Source organism: Saccopteryx bilineata, chromosome 6 (genome assembly GCF_036850765.1).
Source record: "Saccopteryx bilineata isolate mSacBil1 chromosome 6, mSacBil1_pri_phased_curated, whole genome shotgun sequence".
Taxonomy (NCBI): Eukaryota; Metazoa; Chordata; class Mammalia; order Chiroptera; family Emballonuridae; genus Saccopteryx; species Saccopteryx bilineata.
In genome coordinates, this window is record NC_089495.1 from 76,362,681 (window position 1) to 76,380,807 (window position 18,127).

An 18,127-nucleotide genomic window follows, 5' to 3' on the forward strand; every position below is an offset into this window, starting at 1 on the left:
AAAAAGGGGGGGACACCCCTGCCTTGTTTCTGATCTTAAGGGGATTGCTTTTAATTTTTCCCCATTGAGTATGATGTTGGATGTGGGTTTCTCATAGATGGCCTTTATCATGTTGAGGTATGTTCTCTGTATTCCCACTTTGCTGAGAGTTTTGATCATGAATGGGTGCTGGATTTTATCAAATGCTATTTCTGCATCTATTGAAATTATCATGTGGTTTTTCTCCTTCCTTTTGTTTATGTGATGAATCACATTGATTTATGAATACTCTACCATCCTTGCCTCCCCAGAATGAATCCCACTTGATCATGATGTATGATTTTTTTCATGTATTGCTTGATCCGGTTGGCTAATGTTTTGTTGAGGATTTTAGCATCTAAGTTCATCAGGGATATTGGCCTATAATTTTCTTTCTTTGTGTTGTCTTTTCCTCGTATTGGAATCAGAATTATGCTGCCTCATAAAAGGAGTTTCGAAGTCTTCCCTCCTCTGAAATTTTTTGAAATGGCTTGAGGAGGATAAGAGTTAGTTCTTCTTTGAATATTTGGTAGAATTCCCCTGTGAAGCCATCCAGCCCAGGGCTTTTGTTTGTTGGGAGTTTTTTGATAACTGTTTCAATCTTATTTGTTGTAATTGATCTGTTTAGATTTTCTGATTCTTTCAGATTGATTTTTGAAATATTATATGTTTCAAGGAATTTGTCCGTTTCACCTAGGTTGTCTAATTTTTTCGCATATAGTTCTTCATAGTATTGTCTTACAATATTTTGTATTTCTGTTGTGTCGGTTTTTATTTCTCCACTCTCACTTCTAATTTTATTTATTTGAGTCCTCTCTCTTTTTTTCTTGGTGAGTCTGGTTAAGGGTTTATCGATCTTGTTTACCCATTCAAAGAACCAGCTCTTGGTTTTATTGATCCTCTGTATTGTTTCTTTAGCCTCTATCTCATTTATTTCCACTCTGATCTTTATTATTTCTTTTCTTCTACTACCTCCAGGCTTTATTTACTGTTCTGTTTCTAGTTCTTTTAGATGCAGGGTTAAGTTGTTTATTAGAGCTTTTTCCAGCTTCTTAAAGTATGCCTGTGGTGCTATGAACTTCCCTCTCGGTACTGCATTGGCTGTGTCCCATAAATTTTGAGTTGCTGTATGCTCATTATCATTCGTTTTTAGGAATATTTTTAATTTCTTCTTTGATCTCATTGTTAATACATTTATTATTTAATAACATGCCATTTTGTTTCCATGTGTTTGAGAATTTTTCATTTTTTCTGTTCTGGTTGATTTCTAATTGCATGCCATTTTGATCAGAGAAAGTGCTTGATATGATTTCAGTCTTCTTTAATTTGTTGAGACTGCTTTTGTGCCCTAATATGTGGTCTATCCTAGAGAATGTACCATGAGCATTTGAAAAGAATGTGTAGTCTGCTGCTTTAGGATAAAAGGTTCTGAAGATATCTATTAAATCTACTTGATCTAGTATGTCCTTTAAGTCTGCTGTTTCTTTGTTAATTTTATTTCTTGAGGATCTATCTAGTGATGTTAGTGGGGTATTGAAATCCCCTACTATTATAATATTGCTGTTGATCTCGCCCTTTATATCCATCAAAATTTGCTTTATATATTTAGGTGCTCCTATATTATGTGCATAGATATTTATAATGGTTATCTGTTCCTGTTGGATTGCTCTCTTTATCATTATGTAGTGGCTTTCTTTATCCCTTACTATAGCCTTTGTTTTAAAGTTCATTTTGTCAGACATAAGTATTGCTACCCCAGCTTTTTTTAATTTCCATTTGCATGAAATATTTTTTTTCATCCTTTTACCTTCAGTTTATGTGTATCTTTTGTTTTGAGGTGTGTCTCTTGTAGACAGCATATGTATGGGTCCTGTTTTCTTATCTATGCAGCTACCCTATATCTTTTGATCAGATCATTTAATCCATTTACATTTAAGATTATTATTGATATATAGTTCTCTCTTGCCATTTTATTCTTTAAAGTTTTATTCCTCTTTTACTATATTCTTTTCCCTTTTTCTTCTGTTTACAACAAGCTCCTTAACATTTCTTGCAGCATTACTTTAGTTGTAATGAACTCCTTGAGGGTTTTTTTTGTCTGTGAAGGTTTATATTTCCCTTCAATTTTAAATGATAGCCTTGCTGGATAAAGAAGTTTTGGTTGTAGGTTTTTGTTCTGCATTACTTTGAATATTTTTTGCCATTCCCTTCTGGCCTCAAGTGTTTCTGTTGAGAAGTCGGAAGTCATCCTTATGGGGGCTCCTTTGTAGGTGATAACCTTTTTTTCTCTAGCAGCTTTTAAAATTTTCTCTTTATCTCTTAGTTTTGGTATTTTAATTATGATGTCTCTTTAGTGGAATTCTCTGTTCTTCTTGAACTTGTGTGACTTTTTCCTGCATCAATTTAGAGATGTTTTCAGCTATGATTTCATTGCACAAGGTCTCTATCTTTTGTTCTTTCTCTTCTTCTTCAGGAACCCTATGGTGCAGGTGTTGTTTATCCTTAAGTTGTCACAGAGCTCTCTTAAAATTTCCTCAGATTTTTTCAGCCTCTTTTCTTTTTGTTGCTCTGCTTCTGTGTTTTTGTTTATCTTGTCTTCTAAATTGCTGATTTGATCCTCTGCTTCAGCCAGCCTGCTATTAATTGCTTCTAGTGTAGTCTTCATTTCTAATATTGTATTTGTCATTTCTGACTGGATCTTTGTTATAATTTCAATGTCCTTTTTGATGCTTGTAATCTCTTTATTATATGCTCATTGTGTCCATCCAATGTGTCCATCTAAGATCTTTCAGCATTCTAATAATCCTTATTTTAAACTCTGCATATGGTAGTTTGGTTAATTTCATATCACTCAGTTCATTTTGTGGAGGTTTCTCTTGTTGATTTATTTGGATTACACTTCTCTGTCTTCTCATTATGTTTGTGTGTTTGGGTGTGTTGTTTGTAGAGCTGGTTGAGTCTAGGTTTGGTGTTGTCTGCCTCCAATTTTCAGTTGTGTTATTTCTAGGTGTTCTTGGGTTGGCATCAGCTGTTGTTTATAATCCACTGTCGGATTTGGATTTTCTAGTAGAGCCACTTTGAAGTCTTGATTTGTTTGTTTTCTTCTCAGGTTTCTTAACTCGGTGGTAGTCTTGTTTACTGATCTCAGCAGGGGGCTTATTTGAAACTGTATCCAGGAATGTGGTGGGTGTAACTTGAGACTCTGAAGGCCTGATCTGCCAGCTATTCTCTGGGGGAAGTGCTTTTTCCCTTCAATAGGGGGAGGTGTATCTCAGATTTCCATGGAGACCTGAGTTACTGCCCTTCCTCTCCATTTCCTGTTTTCAGCTATGTCTTGTTGCATTGATTAGAGCTGGAGAGATTTTGGAGATGTGTCACCCAGAACCACTTTAGGCTTGTGCTGTGTGGAAGAATTAACTCCTCCCCCAGCTATGGCCACCTCTGCACTGGATAAATCAGCTTCTAAGGTCATCCTATGCATTCCTCTAACTGTCACCATCTGTCTCTCTCTCCCCACTTTTCTTTTGGAAGAAAAGCCAGCTGTCTCATCACACCTTGTTCCCAGGTCCCCAGGCAAGTGGCTGTGAGTAACGTTTTCTGCTCTTATCCTTGGAATGAGAGTCCTTCTGGACTCTCAGCCTCATCCCCTCTTTGTTCCTGGAAGCAGTAAAGACCCACAACTCCTCAGCACTCCTTACCAGGCTTACTGTGGTTTCTTCTTTGCTCCTTGTTTTTTGAGAGCTGTTCTTGTAATTCAGAGTTGGGTTTTGGCACTGATTGTTCTAAATTAATTTGTAATCCAGTTTGGTGGTGTAGCTGGGAGTCTGTGCATCTGCCTACTCCACTGCCATCTTGGTATCTCATCAGATTTCTTTATATATTTTGGTTTTCCGCCTTTTGTGGGTTATAGATGTTTTCCACTCTTTGACTTATTTATTCATGATCTTAATGGTTTGTATCAATAAATAAACATAATTATAAAGTCCAATAATTTTTTTTCTTTCTGGTTGGTTTTATTTGTGAATATCTGATTAAATTTCTTGAAGAGTTCCACTTCCACTTAGCAACTAGAAAGCTTCAATATAACATTGCACCCATCCTAACAGAAAGGAAAAGTTGAATAATTTGCAAAATTATACATTCTCTTGAACTCAACTGAGATATGGGGTTGCAAAGCAAACAGATAAACTTAATTTTAGAGTGACAAGCCTCTCTGAAGAAAATTGGGAAATTCAATTTTTTTCTGGTTTGACACAGCACCAGAGAAGAGGCAGAGCAAGTAAGAAAAAACTCTCCTGAAATTTAAACAATTTTCTAAGTGTTGAGCATGAGCTCACATATCATTTTAGAGTATGTGTGAGCTCAGACAGAAAGGGAGTTTGCATTTGCTCTCTGGATTTTTTCTATGACTCTCCACTAGGAGCTTTCAGGAAAGATGTGAGAAGCTGCTACTAGGGGACAAGTGTGAAACATCAGCCACTTTCCCAGACCATTAGCTCATAGGAAGTGAATGCAATAATCTATTAGAGGAAGGATGACAATTGGTCTTGTGCCCAAGGCCACAAATGTAAAGGAAAAAGTGCCTCTGGTAGAGGAGTAGAAAGAACCTAGCAGGACCAACGGTGGTCTGCCAACAGGTGTGGGAGTGTGGGTCAAAGAGTAGTTAGGGACCCTTCCCATGACATGGGTACAGGGTCTACTATAGACCCCACACAAAACACAAAATATAAAAGAAACATACAAAAGCCAATAGTATTTCTATATACTAGCAATGAACACTTGGATACTAATATTAAAAATATAATATACAATTATTTTGAAAGAATGGAAACTTTGCGCAGTGGCAGTATTATAGCCAATGAGGTTTATCTGAGGCATGATTAATTTAAAAAAAATTAAATTAAAAATGGAATACTTATGTGTAAATCTAATAAATTAATATATACAGTATCTATATATGCTGAAAACTACAAAATTCTGATAAAACAAAATCAAAGAGTGTAATAAATGAATAGATATAACATGGTCATGGCTTGGAAGACTCAACCTATTAAAGACATCTATTCTCCCAAGTTGGTACCCAGTTACATATCCTCTAATGATGGGGATATGTTCTGAAAAATGCACCATTAGACAATTTGTAATTGTGCAAATGCTGAAGGGCTATGATGTATAAAACAGCACCATGTTAATTCAAGCACAAGAAAAAAAGACACAAATAAGAGACACAGTCAGCACAAGTTGTATGAGTCTGCTACTAATGTAACATGGCATGTTGTTTTACAGCAATTTTTTTTAATAAATTTTTATTAATGGTAATGGGATGACATTAATAAATCAGGGTACATATATTCAAAGAAAACATGTCTAGGTTATTTTGTCATCAAATTATGTTGCAAACCCCTCGCCCAAAGTCAGATTGTCCTCCGTCACCCTCTATCTAGTTCTCTGTGCCCCTCCCCCTCCCCCTAACTCTCTCCCTCCCTCCCTCCCAATTCCTCCCTCCCCCCCCCACCCTTGGTAACCACCACACTCTTGTCCATGTCTCTTAGTCTCATTTTTATGTTCCACCAATGTATGGAATCATGTAGTTCTTGTTTTTTTCTGATTTACTTATTTCACTCCTTATAATGTTATCAAGATCCCACCATTTTGCTGTAAATGATCTGATGTCATCATTTCCTACGGCTGAGTAGTATACCATAGTGTATATGTGCCACATCTTCTTTATCCAGTCTTCTATTGAAGGGCTTTTTGGTTGTTTCCATGTCTTGGCCACTGTGAACAGTGCTGCAATGAACATGGGGCTACATGTGTCTTCACGTATCAATGTTTCTGAGGTTTTGGGGTATATACCCAGTAGAGGGATTGCTGGGTCAGAAGGTAGTTCTATTTGCAGTTTTTTGAGGAACCACCATACTTTCCTCCATAATGGTTGTACTACTTTACAGTCCCACCAACAGTGAATGAGGGTTCCTTTTTCTCCACAGCCTCTCCAACATTTGCTATTACCCGTCTTGTTGATAATAGCTAATCTAACAGGAGTGAGGTGGTATCTCATTGTAGTTTTGATTTGCATTTCTCTAATAACTAATGAAGCTGAGCATCTTTTCATATATCTGTTGGCCATTTGTATCTCTTCCTGGGAGAAGTGTCTGTTCATGTCCTCTTCCCATTTTTTTATTGGATTGTTTGTTTGTTTGTTGTTGAGTTTTATGAGTTCTTTGTAAATTTTGGATATTAGGCCCTTATCTGAGCTGTCGTTTGAAAATATCAGTTCCCATATAGTTGGCTGTCTGTTTATTTTGATATCAGTTTCTCTTGCTGAGCAAAAACTTTTAATTCTGATGTAGTCCCATTCATTTATATTTGTCTTCACTTCTCTTGCCATTGGAGTCAAGTTCATAAAATGTTCTTTAAAACCCAGGTCCATGATTTTAGTACCTATGTCTTCTTCTATGTACTTTATTGTTTCAGGTCTTATATTTAGGTCTTTGATCCATTTTGAATTAATTTTAGTACACGGGGACAGGCTGTAGTCGAGTTTCATTCTTTTGCATGTGGCTTTCCAGTTTTCCCAACACCATTTGTTGAAGAGGCTTTCTTTTCTCCATTGTGTGTTGTTGGCCCCTTTATCAAAGATTATTTGACCATATATATGTGGTTTTATTTCTGGGCTTTCTATTCTGTTCCATTGGTCTGAGTGTCTATTTTTTTGCCAATACCATGCTGTTTTGATTATCGTGGCCCTATAATATAGTTTAAAGTCAGGTATTGTAATGCCCCCAGCTTCATTCTTTTTCCTTAGGATTGTTTTGGCTATTCGGGGTTTTTTATAGTTCCATATAAATCTGATGATTTTTTGTTCCATTTCTTTAAAAAATCTCATAGGGATTTTGATGGGAATTGCATTAAATTTGTATATTGTTTTGGGTAATATGGCCATTTTGATTATAGTTATTCTTCCTATCCAAGAACAAGGAATATTTTTCCATCTCATTGTATCTTTTTCGATTTCCCTTAACAATGCTTTGTAATTTTCATTATATAGGTCCTTTACGTTCTTTGTTATGTTTATTCCTAGGTATTTTATTTTTTTTGTTGCAATCGTGAAGGGGATTATTTTTTTGAGTTCGTTTTCTAATATTTCATTGTTGGCATATAGAAAGGCTATGGACTTTTGTATGTTAATTTTGTATCCTGCGACCTTACTGTATTGGTTTATTGTTTCTAATAATCTTTTTGTGGAGTCCTTCGGGTTTTCGATGTATAGGATCATATCATCAGCAAAAAGTGATAGCTTTACTTCTTCTTTTCCGATATGGATGCCTTTTATTTCTTTGTCTTGTCTGATTGCTCTGGCCAGAACTTCTAGCACCACGTTGAATAAGAGTGGAGAGAGTGGACAACCCTGTCTTGTTCCTGATTTAAGGTAGAAAGTCCTCAGTTTTATGCCGTTTAATAGGATGTTGGCTGATGGTTTATCATATATGGCCTTTATCATGTTGAGATATTTTCCTTCTATACCCATTTTGTTGAGAGTCTTAAACATAAAATTGTGTTGTATTTTATCAAAAGCCTTTTCTGCTTCTATTGATAAGATCATGTGGTTTTTGTTCTTTGTTTTGTTGATATGGTGTATTACGTTAACCGTTTTGCGTATGTTGAACCATCCTTGAGATTCTGGGATGAATCCCACTTGATCATGATGTATTATTTTTTTAATATGTTGTTGTATTTGGTTTGCCAGTATTTTGTTTAGTATTTTAGCATCTGTATTCATTAGAGATATTGGTCTGTAGTTTTCTTTCTTTGTGCCATCCTTGCCAGGTTTTGGTATGAGGGTTATGTTGGCCTCATAAAATGTGTTTGGAAGTATTGCTTCTTCTTCAATTTTTTGGAAGACTTTGAGTAGAATAGGAACCAAGTCTTCTTTGAATGTTTGATAGAATTCACTAGTATTGGGCCTGGACTTTTATTTTTGGGGAGATTTTTAATAGTTTTTTCTATTTCCTCCCTGCTGATTGGTCTGTTTAGGCTTTCTGCTTCTTCATGACTCAGTCTAGGAAGGTTGTATTGTTCTAGGAATTTATCCATTTCTTCTAGATTGTTGTATTTGGTGGCATATAATTTTTCATAGTATTCTACAATAATTCTTTGTATACCTATGATGTCTGTGGTGATCTCTCCTCTTTCATTTTGGATTTTATTTATTTGAGTCCTGTGTCTTTTTTCCTTGGTGAGTCTTGCCAAGGGTTTGTCAATTTTGTTGATCTTTTCAAAGAACCAGCTCCTTGTTTTATTGATTTTTTCTATAGTTTTTCTGTTCTCTATTTCATTTATTTCTGCTCTGATTTTTATTATCTCCTTTCTTCAGCTGGTTTTGGGTTGTCTTTGTTCTCCTTTTTCTAGTTCCTTAAGGTGTGAAGTTAAGTGGTTTACTTCGGCTCTCTCTTGTTTGTTCATATAGGCCTGAAGTGATATGAACTTTCCTCTTATTACTGCTTTTGCTGCATCCCAGATATTCTGATATGTCGTATTTTCATTTTCATTTGTCTGTATATATCTTTTGATTTCTGCGCTTATTTCTTCTTTGACCCATTCATTTTTTAGAAGTATGTTGTTTAGTTTCCACATTTTTGTGGGTTTTTCCCCCTCTTTTTTGCAGTTGAATTCTAGTTTCAAGGCTTTATGATCAGAAAATATGCTTGGTACAATTTCAATTTTTCTAAATTTGCTGATATTGTCTTTGTGGCCCAACATATGGTCAATTCTTGAGAATGTTCCATGTACACTAGAGAAAAATGTATACTCTGTCGCTTTGGGATGAAGTGTCCTGTAGATGTCTATCATATCCAGGTGTTCTAGTATTTCGTTTAAGGCCACTATATTTTTATTGATTCTCTGTTTGAATGACTGATCTAGAGCCGTCAGCGGTGTATTGAGGTCTCCAAGTATGATTGTATTTTTGTTAGTTTTTGTTTTAAGGTCAATAAGTAGCTGTCTTATATATTTTGGTGCTCCTTGGTTTGGTGCATATATATTAAGGATTGTTATGTCTTCTTGATTCAACTTCCCCTTAATCATTATGAAATGACCATTTTTGTCTCTGAGTACTTTTTCTGTCTTGTAGTCAGCATTATTCGATATGAGTATTGCTACGCCTGCTTTTTTTTGGGTGTTGTTTGCTTGGAGTATTGTTTTCCAGCCTTTCACTTTGAATTTGTTTTTATCCTTGTTGCTTAGATGTGTTTCTTGTAGGCAGCATACAGTTGGATTTTCTTTTTTAATCCATTCTGCTACTCTGTGTCTTTTTATTGGTAAGTTTAATCCATTTACATTTAGTGTAATTATTGACACTTGTGGGTTCCCTACTGCCATTTTATAAATTGCTTTCTGTTAGTTTTGTATCTTGTTTGATTCTTCTCTTTTGTTTTTCTATCATTTGTTTTTGTTTGTTTGTGTTCCATACTTCTTTCCTCTGTTGCTACCTTTTTTAAGTCAAGTGTTTTTGTGGTGGTTTTTTTAAGGGTGGTTACCATTAAGTAATGAAAAGGGTACCTACCATATTCATTGTAGTACCCTATCTTATAAGTATTTCTGCACTTCATCATCCTTTGCTACTGTTAATCTCCATCCTCTCCCCCCTTTTTTTCCTTTGTTGTCACAGTTTAAGTTTGGTTTTATTGTGTTCTTGGTGGAGCTGTTACTTGTGGTGTTGTTTTCTTTTGTTCTTTGAATCTGGTTGGAAAACCCCCTTTAGTATTTCCTGGAGTGGGGGCTTTCTGTTGATAAATTCTCTCATCTTTTCTGTATTTGTGAATGTTTTTATATCTCCTTCATACTTGAAGGATAGCTTTGATGGGTATAGTATTCTTGGCTGAAAGTTCCTCTCTTTCAGGGCTTTAAATATTGGGGTCCACTCTCTTCTAGCTTGTAGAGTTTCTGCTGAGAAATCTGATGATAATCTAATAGGCCTTCCTTTATATGTTGTACTCTTCTTTTCCCTGGCTGCCTTGAGAATTTTTTCTTTGTCATTGGTTTGTGTCATCTTTATTATGATGTGCCTTGGAGTGGGTTTGTTGGGGTTAAGAAAACTTGGTGTTCTGTTTGCTTCTTGAATTTGAGGCTTTAGTTCCTTCCACAGGCTTGGGAAGTTCTCGTCTATTATTTGTTTGAGTATATTCTCCATTCCATTTTCTTTCTCTTCTCCCTCTGATATACCTATTATTCTTATGTTTTTCTTTCTGATGGAGTCAGACAATTCCTGTAGGGCTTTCTCGTTTTTTATTATTTTTGAGTCTCTTTCTTCTTCTCTCTGTTGTGCCTCAAGTTGTTTGTCTTCTATTTCACTAATCCTATCTTCAATCTGGGCTGTTCTGTTACCTAAGCTTGTTACCTCGTTTTTCAGCTCGTGAGTTGAGTGTTTCATTTCTGTTTGATTTGTTTTTATAGTTTCAATTTCCTTGGTAATATATTCTGTGTGTTCATTGAGTTATTTTCTGATCTCCCTATATTGCCTTTCTGTGTTTTCTTGTATATCTCTGAGTATTTTTAAGATTTCTATTTTAAATTCTCTGTCATTTAGCTCCAAGGCTTCCAATATGTTAAGTCTTTTCTCCATAGATTTTTCCACATCTATTTGTGTTACCTCTCTTTCTTTTGTATCCATAATATTCGATTTCCTCTTTCTTATCGGCATCTGAGGGTGGTCTTATTGATAGCACTAATTAGAATTAATAGAGTAAAAAGTAAAAAAAAAAAAAAAAAAAGGTAAAACACCCCACAAAAAAAAACAGTAATAATTTATTATTTCCCCCTTTTTTTCTCTCTTCTCTTTCCCTCCTCTCCCCTCCTCAGGGCAATATCGTGCCTATAATGGAGGGCCTGATTTGGGGTGAAGAGTTCAAGGGGCAAAAAAAGGGAGTAGGGACCTACTAAATGCAAAAAAAAAAAAAAAAGGAAGAAAATCTTAGACAAGCATAAGATGATTTGCTTGTAAGTGATGGTCAACTAAGAGATATAATGAGAGGGATAAGAGGGAACCAGAAAAAAGGGCCAAAAAAGAATAATAAAGAAGAAAAAATAAAAATAATAAGTAAAAATCTGTTGTATTAAGTGGAGCGAAGACTAAATACAATGGAGACCTTGGGTTGGGAGGACCCAAAATGCCACAAAAATAAACAAACAAGAAAAAAAAATAAAAACAAAAGCAAAAAAGAGAAATAAAGCCAAAAAAAAGCCTTGAGTCCTAAATTAACTAATTTGTTCATGATTGAGGATTATATAGGAGGAAAGTAAAATGAGAAAAGAAAAAACGAATAGAAAGGAAAAAATAAGAAAAAGAGAAAAATGAAGGAAGAAATAAAATAGGAAGAGAAAAAAACAAAATAAAGCAAGACAAAAAAAAAACAAAAACAAAAGAGGAGAGAGTGAGAGTTAAGTGTTTTGGAGTATAACCTTAAAGGAGGGTGAGGATGAAGAAGAGAAATAAAATGCAACACTCATGGGTAGTGTAGTTCAAGAAAGGGGAAGCATAAGATGGGCAGAGAATAGAAGGACCGAGGTGGAGGAAATAAAGGCAAAAAGATAGAAGAAACAAACAACAACAACAACAACAACAAATTAGTGGATCAAGTTGTAAAGTCTGTGGGTTTTTCTTGATTTTGAGAGGTTAACTTCTTCCTTTTTCTTTTCTCTCCCTCTTCCTGGTCGGTGACTCTGTACCCCAGGCTCTGCCCCTGTGTCACTTTTAGGTAGGGATTTGCAGTTGATGGGATTCTATGGCAATGTCATATAATTGGCTTTAGTCTTGCTGGAAGTCAAGGCTTGTTGGCGTTTGCAGGGTCCAACGATGAGAGAGTTTGCTTTCCTGGATTCTCTCTCCTAGTCCCCCCTTTCTGAATTAGCAGCCTGGTGATCCAGCTATAAGGCTGCAACTGCTTCTGCCTGGGGAGTAAGAGGCTCAAAGAGCTGGGAAATCCCCACTCTATCCCCACTCAGTGCAAGGCTTTGGGAAAGGCTCTGACAGTCAGGGCCTCCAGTGTAATCAGGCGGGGGTGGGAGTCAATTGTTGTCAAGGTGACTGTTCAGTGCCTATCATTTAGTTGGACCTCTCAACCCAGGCTTTCCACACTTTGTAGCCTGTTTTTGCAGGGAAGAAGAGGCACTAGTCTCTGCTTACGACTAGTGTAGTATAGACCTTATTATCTGCCAAGTCCTTCTTGTTAGCGTTTATCCCTGAATATGGAGGTTCTATCAATCAGAAGTTGCCCCCGCCCCTTTAGCGAGAGGCACTAAAAAATATCATGCCTCTTGTCTTGGATCGCTGAACTGAGAGAGATCTTATCAATTAGAACCGAGGGTGCGCAGATTTTATGGGTTAAGCTAATTTCAGTGATTGGGTCGCAGCTGTGCTTCCGAAGGTATTTTAGGCTGCCTGCGCGCGCCCCTCCCCCAACGCTTGATTGTTAGCTTGAATGGCTGGGTGAGGTGCCCCGCCCACGGAGAGAATCTCCCAAGCCTCTCCCGCTCGCCCCGCCGCTGGCGGCTGGACCGCACCAGGCGCAGGATAATGGAGCCCCCTGGGTGTGTGGGCCAGCAGGGTGCCCTGGGCGTGTGGAATGCCCAAGGCACGCGCGCGAATGGGGCGCTCCAGGCACCGGTGGCCGGCGACCCCCACTCGCAGTGTGTGGGCCGCTGGGAACGTCAGCGGTGCTCAACCGGACTGGGTGCGCGTGCGGCTGCTCGCGGCGGCTCGAGGCGGCTGCTCGCGGTGGCAGTTTGCGGCGGCCGCTCGCGGCGACGGCTTGCGGGGGTCGCGGCGGCTCGCGGTTCCCAAGTATATGGGCTGACTCACCACAGGCGCACTTCCTTGCAGTTTGAAAGAACGTCCCTGTGGTAGATTCCTCCACACCTTCGTCTCTCAGATTCAAGTGATAACAGTCCTTTCGCTATCAGTTTGTGTGGAACTCCGGAATGCTCCGAGGATAGATTTTTCTGTTTCTAGTTGATAAATTTGTTGTGATTTGGGGGAGAGCTGTCGGACGCGCTGCTCACAGCGCCATTTCCGTGATGTCATTCTCTCAATGGAGCAATTTTTTTTAATAAAAAGAGAAGCCTGACCAGGTGATGGCTCACTAGATAGAGTGTCAACCTGGGATGCTGAGGACCCAGGTTCAAAACCCTGAGGTTGCTGGCTTGAGAGTGGGCTTGAGAGCTCACTTAGCATGGGCTCACCAGCTTGAGCAAGGGGTTGCCAGCTTGAGCATGGGATTATAGACTTGACCCCATAGTCATTGGCTTTAGCCAGAGGTCTCTGACTTGAGCCCGAAGGTTGCTGGCTTGAAGTCCAAGGTCACTGACTTGAGAGGGGTCAGAAGCTCAGAAGGAGGCCCCCAATCAAGGCACATATGAGAAAGCAATCAATGAACAACTAATGTGCTGCAATTACAAGTTGATGCTTCTCATCTCTCTCCCTTCCTGGCTGTCTGCACTATCTATCCCTATCTCCCTCTCTCTGTCTCAACATAAATAAATAAATAAATAAATAAATAAATAAATAAATAAAAATATATACTCCAACATACTGATAGAAAGTATAGTGTAAATACATAAACTAGTAACATAGTCATTTATTATCCTTATCAAATATTATTTAATGTACCTAATTGTGTATATTTTTATACAACTGACAGTGCAGTAGGTTTGTTTACACAAAGATAACCACAAACACATCAATAATGTGTTGAGCTACAACATTAAGATGGCTAGAATGTCACCTAGTGATAGAAATTTTTCAGCTTCATTATAACCTTATAAAACCAAGTTGTATATGTGGTCCACTGTTGACAGAAATATTGTTTGTGTAGTACATAGCTGTACACACATAACACAATTGTTATCAAAATTTTATTTATAGATATAGAGAAGGGTATGTTAAAATTTAAATGAGATGGCAAAGAAAATAGAATAGCTGAAACATTTTGGGAAGAAAAGATTAAAATTGGAAGAATTAATGTACACATCAGCTATATAACCAATTATTACATAACTACCATAAATAATACAGTACAGACACCCAGATCAGTGGAATAGAATTGAAAATACAAAACAGAGCAATGCAAATTATGCCCAGCTGATTTTTGACAGAGATGCAAAAGCAATTACATAGAGGAAAGATAATGATAATCTTTTCAACAAATAGAGCTTTAGGAATTAGATATATTAGGTAAAAAAAAAAAAATCAACCTAAACCTTATACGGTTAAATATAAAACTTTTAGGAAAAAAAATAGAAAATCTAAGAGTTAATAGACTTGACAGCAAATGAACTATCCATAAATTTTTTTTTAAAAAAATGATAAAGTAGACTTTAGCAAAATTAATATTTCTCTGAAGAAAAAAATCTTAAGAGAATTTTAAAAAGCTACAGATTAAGAAAAATATATTTGCAAGACACATATTCAATGAAGGATTAATATGTTTAATATATAAAAACTCAATTGTAAAAACAAACAATTCAATTTAAAAATGGGTAAAAGACTTGGAAAGACATTTTAGCAAAGAGGACATACAGATGACAAATAAGCACATAAAAAGATATTCAACATTATTAGCCATTAAGGAAAAGAGGATTAAGGACACAATGAGATATCACTGCATATTATTAGAATAAAATAGAAAAAGAGTAACATCACCAAATTATTGGCCAGGATGCCAAAGAACTGGATCATTCCATGTATTGCTGATGGGAATGTAAAATATAACTGCAATTTCAAAAAAAAAAATAGTAGACATGCTATAATACGGCCCAGCAATTGCCCTCCTGGGAATTTATCTCAGAGAAATGAAAATCACAAAGACCTCTCTCTGCACAAATGTTTATTGCAGCTTTATTCATAATAGCACCAAACTGGAAACAATACGTATGTCCTTCAATAGGTGAATGGTTAAACAAACTATGATACATCCATCCTGTGGATTACTACTCAGCGGTAAAAAGAAATGATCGATTGATTAATGCAACAACCTCAATGAATCTCCTGGGAATTATGCTGACTGTAAAAAGCCTATTGCAAAATATCGCATGCTATATGTTCCTGTTTCTATAACATTTTTGAAATAACAACATTACAAAATGGAGAAGAGTTTAGTGGTCGCCAGGGCTTAAGAAAGGATTGGAGGCAGGAAGGAAGCAAATGTGGTTATAAAAGGGAAACATGAGGGATCCTTGTAATAAAAATGTTCTGTATACTAACTGCATTGATATCAATAGCCTGGTTGTGATAAGTTGTTATCATCGGAGGTAACTGGGTTAAGAGTGCACATGATTCTTCTCTATTGTTTGTTAACAATGGCATGTGAATTATCTCAAAATAAAATGTTTAATTAAGGAGAAGTATATGGACAGAGAACCAAGACTTGACTTAACAACATTTTTAAAATAGCAATTTCTAGTTACATTTTGCACAGTATGATGAAATGATATTTTGTTGTTAAAAACATTAAAAAAGTAAAACCCCTATAATTTTAGGCATCTTTAAATGTCTAGAATATAAACAGTGGTGGTTTCTATTTTGAGCTGGCCATTTTAAGTGGTATGGTGCCAAGTACTGGGGACTGCATTTTAAGAGGAATTTAAAAGAAATTCAAAGCCAAGATACAGAATGAAGAAGACACTAGACACCATGTCATACATGAAATAATGAGAGAAATTGACAGTGTCGGCCCACAAAAGAGGAGTTGGTGGGCATGAGACTGTACTCTTTAATTGTCTGAAGAATAACCCTATGGAAGGATTAGATTTCTGTAAAACTCTAAGGAATAAAAATAAGATCAAATAAGAAGGTAAAATAAGAATGATTTCAGTTTGATTACTGGGGGTTGAGGGTTGGGGTGAGCAGATGTTGGTCAGAGCACAAACTTCCAGTTACAAGATGAATGAGTTCTGGGGATCTGATGTACGGCATGGTAATTATAGTTTAAAAACTGTATTAAATACTTGAAAATTGCTGAGAAAGTTGATCTTAAATGTTCTCACTGCAAAAAAAAAAAAGGTAATTATGACATGATGGAGGTGTTAGCTGACTCTATGGTATAATCACTTTGTAGTATATGTGTATCAAATCACCATGTTGTACAACTTATATTTACACAATGTTATATGTCAATTATATTTCAAGAAAGTGGGGTGGGGGGTGACCCTTAGCTGGAGTGGCAGAGAGTCTTTTAAATATAAAGCTGCCCTTATCACAACATTAGCTGAGTAATGAATAGACAAATGTAGGTTGGAATATCCCGCTGGAGTGTGGGTGGGTCCAACTTCTCATATACATTGACTTTATTTGGGGTCAAAGTATCACCACCAGTCATTCTTCAAGATATTCATTCTTCAGTGGGCCATCAGCTTGGCATATTATCCTTTGGTCAGCTTGGGGTAGTGTCACTCAAAGTCCAGAATGACAGGGTAACTTTGGTGCAGCTTGAGTAGGTGTTATATTGCGTGGGACAATTGAAACCATGCAAACACAATAAATTAAAAATTAAAATTAAAAAAAGATTATACAGGTTTCAAGTGTACAATTTTATGACACATCATCTGTATACTGCATTGTGTGCCTGCCACCCAAAGTCAGACCTTCTTCTGTCCCCTTTGATTTGACTCCCTTTACACTTTACCATCTCCACCCTGTCCTATGATCATGACCATATTGTTGTCTGTATCTATGAGTTTTGTTTGTTTTTCTTCTTTGTTGCTTTCAGTTTTATAGCCGCCTTATTTCACTTAGCGTGAAATTCTCAAGATCCAACGTTACGCTCCCCCCAGAGGTTCTTTTGGAAATGATTACAGACAAACAGATATTGGTGTGTCCAAGATGGTAGTAAAGGTATCTAACAGCAGCATGATTTGGCATCTGATAATCAGAATGTGTGCAAACACTGGAACAGTCTTGGAGTTCCCCTTTCATTTGGCATTAACTGTTTAGTTGCTGGATCATGGAGCATCATTGTAAAGGGGCTAGGCAGGATGGAATGGTACTTGGAGGCTCAAGAAAAAAGTTGTAAATCAACCAATATAAGGTTTTAACCATCTGCATGGCCATCCATATGCATACATGACTAACATCCCTAGTCTGAGAGGAAGGTGAGTGAGTAGGAGAGAAGGGTATATAAGAAAGGGAAATGGTGTAGATAGGATGTATTATCAGAAGCCAAGCAAAACTGTCTATAGAATATCTATGTAAGAAACATCCAAACCTGTAAAGAATTTTTACAAGAGTTTAGTATATTTGAGCCAAACTGACAACATATATCAGGGAGAAAGATCTTAAATGCTGTGGGAAGTAACAGTTTTGCAGCTTATTTTACGCATTTGAAATTAAAGAGGGAATATAAGGAAGATTACAGAGAGGTGGGAGGAAGGAAGGTAGAGATTGGATCAGGCATGGCCAACATACGGCCCGCTCTCAGCTACTCAGAAGCAGAAGTGTCTTTGATTATTGGAAACCGAGATATTTAAGAAGATAGTGATACATGGAAAAGAATTCCACGTGTGATGAATCTAGGGTTAACTTCCAATAATTGGTTGGATGGATTTTCGATACTTCTTTATTTTATAAAAAAATTCCATTATAAAGATTTACAACTTTTGTACTCGTCTGTACTCAATATGAACTGTTTGACATTTAGCAGCAATGTGAAACCCACGTTCTTTTAGGCGGAGTTTGCCAGTGTGCACCCAAGGTCAAACAATTTGTTATTTTTGTGGTCAAGTGTGCTGAATCATGTGGCATTGTAGCATAGACAATAGCTGCATTTGGTAACTGAAAACGTGTCCAGGCTCGCTGTAAAACGAAATAATTGTTTTATTTGTGATATAACCCCTTCTAGCTCATTCTATTAATTAAATATTGTTTTGATTGATTGCTATACAGTTTAGATATTTATACGGTATGTAATTATATTTTTATTAAAATAATATTGTATATTAAAATTTTTTCACTCACATGTATTCATAAACAAATTACATAATAAAATTTTGTTTATTTAAACAAATCATTTTTGTATTTTACATTTTTTAATTTTAATATTTTGTCTGGCCCATGAAA